Source organism: Tiliqua scincoides, chromosome 1 (genome assembly GCF_035046505.1).
Source record: "Tiliqua scincoides isolate rTilSci1 chromosome 1, rTilSci1.hap2, whole genome shotgun sequence".
In the NCBI taxonomy this organism is placed as follows: Eukaryota; Metazoa; Chordata; class Lepidosauria; order Squamata; family Scincidae; genus Tiliqua; species Tiliqua scincoides.
In genome coordinates, this window is record NC_089821.1 from 17,762,787 (window position 1) to 17,768,786 (window position 6,000).

The 6,000-nt window shown below is 44.5% G+C and overlaps 1 protein-coding gene across 2 annotated transcripts in view; it reads right to left on the minus strand.

Moving 5' to 3' along the window:
• Positions 1-5,060, minus strand: part of RBM25 (RNA binding motif protein 25) — a 47,597-nt gene extending 42,537 nt beyond the window's left edge. For both annotated transcript variants that reach the window (XM_066631477.1, XM_066631479.1), the window contains exon 1: positions 4,912-5,060. The gene's annotated coding sequence lies outside the window, so the exon portion shown is untranslated. The remainder of the gene's footprint in view (positions 1-4,911) is intronic.
• Positions 5,061-6,000: the final 940 nt, after the last annotated feature.

Genomic DNA, 6,000 nt, shown 5'->3' on the forward strand with positions numbered 1-6,000 from the left:
TGAGATCTGCTTACAGAAAGAACATGTTAATTAAAACATACAATATGCCTTTTTGGTCAAGGAAATAGTGAACTATACCCAAAAGCCAAATAAATAAAACATGTGGTCTTCCAATATAAAAAGATTCCCTATCACTACACTAGCTTCTGGCCCCACAGGCTAGTTTGGCTGTAGAGGGTACTCCCATGCAGAAAGCAACTCATAGCATCTCGGTAGACAAGGCTAAGGAGCTGCTATCACTCAAAGTAGATCCTGAGTAGGATGGACAAATAGCCTGACTCAACAGCAAATGATTATGAACAAAGTGGAGAGGGGAAAAAAGGCTAAGAGCAAAGAGACAGTCATAGGTAGGATATTCTGAGGGTGGGAGAAAGAAAGACAGCATCCAGAATGTTTACGTGTGGAGGGGAGCCGTTCCTCTATCTTTACATGGAAGAAAAGTGAAACACTGGAGAAAACCAAACACTTTTCCACCAATGAAGAATAAAATACAGCAATACCTCCCATTACACTTCCCTCTTTAGTGCTGTTTCATTATAGTGCTCCACCCTGGATTGACTAACAGCCATTATAGCCAATAGGTGCAGTTAATTCTGGGAGGTCAGGGCTACTCAGCCCCATTACCTTTAATGGCATCTCATTTACCACTATTTCATGTAGCACTTAGCTTCAGGGTACTATAGTACTACCATAATATAGTAATAATATTCAAAATACTTCACTCATGAAGCTCACTGATTTACAGCGCAACAATAAACATGCCTATGCAGTTCCATGGGGCTTACTCTCAGGTAAATCTGGATACAACTATGCTATAAGGCTATCCAGTGAACTTTATAGTTTATAGTCTCCAGTGAACTTTATAGAGCCAGGATGGTGTAGTGGTTTGGGAGGTGGACTTAGACCTGGATGATCCAGGTTCAAATCTCCCCTCAGCCACAAGGCTTCCTGGGTGACCTTGGGCCAGTCACTTTCTCTCAGTCTCACCTACCTCACAGGGTTGTTGTGAGGACAAGAAGGAGGGGAGGAGCAGCTGTGTAAACTGCTCTGAACTCTTTGGAGGAAGAGCGGTATAAAAATGTGAATAAATAAATAAATAGTTTATCATGGAGTTTATCCAGAAAATTCAACTCCTCAGATCTTGATAAGATTCCAAAGGGATGTATTATAAACAACCCTGAGCTTGTGAGATAGGTTTCTCTTCCTTTTCTCTCCCCAGTAGCAAAAAAATAAATAAAACTAAATATAGGTGTTTCCTAAATGCTTCTTTACAAATGTGAAGCTTAAAAATTTCTGCATCACCACTACAAATATATTTTACATCTAAATTTCTAAGCCTAAGGGACACCACCAAGCTTTAACCCTAACCACTGTGTCACCCTGAAAATAGTCTATTTATGTTTCCAAGTTCTTGGACTAGTTCTTGGTGATGAAAACAGTGTCATATTATTGTCAAGATTTTTAGTAAATTCAAGGACAAAGATAAGAACCATTACATGAAAATAGTTTTCAGTTGAAGTAGAAAACAACAGAGAGCCAATCGCTTGAGGAACAACATGATCACAATGCTGGGACTGAAGATTGTAAGAAATATCTTTTGAAATAAATAAAAAGAGGACTGTAGCAAAGGTCAGCAAGGAGAAGGCTGCAGAAATAACATGTATATGCACTTTAGCAGCAGAAAGATGGGGGACAGGGATGATTCTGGAGATATTGGAAGTACAAGGTTTTGTAGATTTGGCAAAAACCTGCACATGGAAGGGGAAATGCAGCCAGAATGATGCCCTGAAAAAGAAGGAACGGTTTCTGTTGGATTTCATGACAGAGTTAAGCGGCCAAAGGAGAAGGTTAGAGATGGATCAATATAATGCCATCATGTCCAGGTTAGATGTTAACAAAACAGCTAGATACTTGACCCAGCAGAAGACAAAAGGTCAAGCGTGTGCATGGTTTGTTGTATAAACAATAAACGTGGGATTCATCATCACAAAAAGTAAATTAATTAAAATGAGACTGCTCAAAGGTGTAAAAAATAGGTAAAAAACAAATTTTGTGGAGCTTCTACAAGGTGCAAAAGAGAAGGCAACTGATAAGGCTAGAGAAGCATTGATGCATTCAGGAAAACTCATTGGAAAATTCCAAAAACACCCGTAATATTTTCTATTTCTTATTTGCCAAGTTGAAATAATAATCTTCAGACCTTATCAGAACAACTTTAAGACATCAACAGAATTCAGAAAACCACAATCGGATAGTACATTTCAACCAGCAATCCCATAATAGTGAACACAGGCTGTACTAAAAATATTTTCAATAGCATCACCCATAGCAAAGAATGCCAAGACAGAACAGCAAGTTATATTAATTTAAGTAACAATAAGTTTTGTTATTGTTTGTAACAATAAGTAACAATATAAATTTTGCTATATGCATCACTATTGTTTAACATCACCATGTCTAATGTACCCTCCTCATCTGATCATAAATATCTTTGCCTCTACAAAATGCCTCTACAAAATACCTGGAATCTGGTGAGTTTGCATAAAACAGCCATTTTCAACTGGTGTGCCATGAGTGGTCCACAGGTGTGCCACAGGAATTTGGGGGAAGCTCATGGGAAAATCATTTATTAATAGGGCCAATGGAAGATGTGAGTCCCCACTGGCAGCATGGAGTGCCTTGTCAATTGCCAAAAACCTGGTGGTTTGCCTTGACCATTTTAGTGCCTTGTCAGTGTGCCGTGAGATTGAAAAAGGTTGAAAATCACTGGTATAAGAGAATGTGTGACTGATGTCTCCTTTGCTGAAATGAGACACAAGTAACAGATGCAACACATTTTTACTGCAATCCTATGGATATTTACCTAGAAGTAAGCTCTATTGAACAAACTTGGGCTTACTTCTGAATAAGCATGTATTGGATTGCACCCTCAGAATTCAGATGCTACACATCTCATTTCTTCTTTCACTTTCTTATAAAATCTTAGTCTATAAGTACAAGTGAACAAAATGCCTTAGGTGCCCCAGAGAGCTGAAATCAGAGGGATGTGATTCACAGGGGAAACTGTCATGTTTTGCAGTACAGTCAATTTAGGGTATACCCACACACCCCCAAAACATTTCCAATATCAATTTATCATGAATGATTCCAATTAAAATTTCACACTGAGCATCAGTAAAAGCAAATCTCAACAAGAAGTTCCATTTGGGACTTCATTTCAAGTTAATGCTATTAGAATTTAAAACAGATCCATTAAAAGAGAGAGCCAGTGTGGTGTAGTGGTTTGGGAGGTAAACTTAGACCTTGAAGATCCAGGTTCAAATCTCCCTTCAGCCACAAAGCTTCCTGGGTGACCTTGGGCCAGTCACTTTCTCTCAGCCTCACCTACCTCACAGGGTTGTTGTGAGGACAAAAGGAGGGGAGCAGCTGTGTACACTGCCCTGAGCTCTTTGGAGAAAGGGTGGTATAAAAATGTGAAAAATAAATAAAAGAATACTTAATGGATAATTTACTAAGAATAGGGAGAAAGTGTCAAACATCCCATAATCCAGTGACCCCCTACACCTGGACTACTATTTACTGTAGTTACATGTTATTTACATATCTTAAATACAAGATCAGAACCCACTGCTTTTGGAAATACTGAAAGCAAAAAGTGATCAGCAATCACTGCTTAATGATACAATAATGCAGTGTTCTTCAACCTTGGAGTCAAGACCCCAAAAGGGTTGGGAAGCCTCAGTTATGGCAACTTACATGAACGAAATAGACTGAAGACCACTGGACCACAGCACCACCAGGAAAAGTGGGAGGCATCTCTTGTACCCCTTCAGGTACCAGGAGATTGTGTCCCAGGCCTGCTCAGGTTCTTAGCACTGCACTAAAATAGCTTTCACTAGTGCCAGGCTTCATTATAGTTGTTTCTGCTTTCTCCAATAAGCATATTTGGGTACTGGAACAGTACTAGCAGAGCATTATGAGGTGATGGGGGTGGGCAGACAGGACCCTGGGAGGGGGTGCTAGATTGATGGGGTCGATAGGGTCCTGGTAGGCGTGTGGGATTCATGAGGGTGGGGTGGATGGAAAGGGTATGGGATGGGGTGCAGGATCAATGGGTGTGGGGTGAATTGGTCCTGGGAAGGGGGGTGGTATCAATGAGTAGGTGGATAGGAGCCTGGAAGAAGGTATGGGATTGATGGGGGTGGGTGGACACCTATGTATTTTATGGGTGTGTATATATGTATGTATGTATGTATACATACAGACACAAACACATATGCATTTTATGAGTGTGTGTATGTATATATGTGCGTGCACACACATATGTATTTTATGAGTGCAAAAGTGTGTATATATGTGTATACACACACAAACATGTATTTTATGAGTGTGTGTATATATATGTATGTATACACACACAAACACACACACACAGGTACTTTATGAGTATTTATAACAAACATGTATTTTGAGTGTGTGTACGTGTACACTGTGTGTGTGTGTGTGTGTGTGTATATATATATATATATATATATATCTGTGTGTATATATACACACGTACAGAGATATATATACATCCACAGATAGATAGATAGATAGATAGATAGATAGATAGATAGATAGATATACACACGTGTGGATGGATAGATACACCCCCCACACACATGTAAATCCTGGGGTCGTGGCAGGAAAAGGTTGAAGCAAGGACTCCGAACCCCTCGGAACAGGCGCCAGGAGCCCCCACGCAGGGGGCGGACGCTCCTCCTCGCCGCCCCACGCAGCCACCAGCCCCAGCGCCGCCTCCTCCGCCACAGGCCCCGAGACCCCCCCCCCGCCAACCGCCGCCCCACGACAGCGCTGAGGGGCCCCGCCTCGCCCACCGCGCAGACCCGGCCGGCGCCCCGCTCCTACCTCTCCCGTCCCCTCCCGAGCAGCGGCGCAGAGGCCGGAAAGCGAGGCCTGGTCCCTCCGACGCCTCCGAGCCGGCACAGTCACTAGGCCGCGAACGCGCCACACAGAAGACTCCGTCGCCGCCGACGCCGCGTGACGCTCCCGGCCACGTGACCGCGTCCCTCAGCGCCGTCTCGGGCGGCCTGCGCGCCTCACCACAGAGTACGCCGGGCTAGAGCGTCGCCGCCCACGCACAGCCTCTCTACACGTCTTTATGGCGGTTTCTTCTGAGGCGGTTACTCACGCGCTTCCGGCGTGCACTGGAAGTTGTGTTTTAAAATGGCGCCTCGGTTTCTCCACACAAAATAAGGCCTCGGGTCGAAGAACCGTGAGGTGCTGTCTCCCCTCCGACGACTTTTCTCCACTGTGTCTTTTGAAAGGGGGGGAGGGGAATAGTCCGCCGGAGTTCTGTTTTCCTCTCGTTCTAGTGCCAACCATAGAGTTCAATCCTAGAGTGACGCACTTGCCATAGAGAGAGAGAGCGCGCGCGTCGGAACTGGGTGTGAAGGCTCCAGCACCATCTTTGTTGTGGGCAAAGGGTGGCCTTCTTGGGGTCAACACCAGGGTTCTCAGAGTCTTTGCTCATAGCAGGGATGTGCGGTGGCTGGGGAGGCAGGGCTTCCCCACCAGAGCCTTTTGAAAAGCACCAGCAGAGCCTCCCCACCTGAGGCAGAGCCTCTCCACCTGATTCTTTTGAAAAGCACCGCCACCTTGTGAGGTGCCCAAGCACCCACAACCCAGGCACTCTGTGCTTTGCGCATGTGTTGTGGGTGCTTGGGCACCTCACACGGCGGTGGCGATTTTCAAGGGGCTCCGGTGGAGAGGCTCTGTCTCACCTGCCTCCCCACCACAACACACATCCCCAGCTCCTGGCCAACACCAGTTACCAGAGACTCTTCTCTTAACTTGCAATTAGGCTCCGACAAACTCATAGAACAGCCCCAATAAGCTTTGTGGGTGCCCTACCATCACCAGCACCACAGCCATAAGCCTCGCTGCCACCACATCATATCAGCTATCTTGTCTTTGGTGGAACTATGCCGGACCATG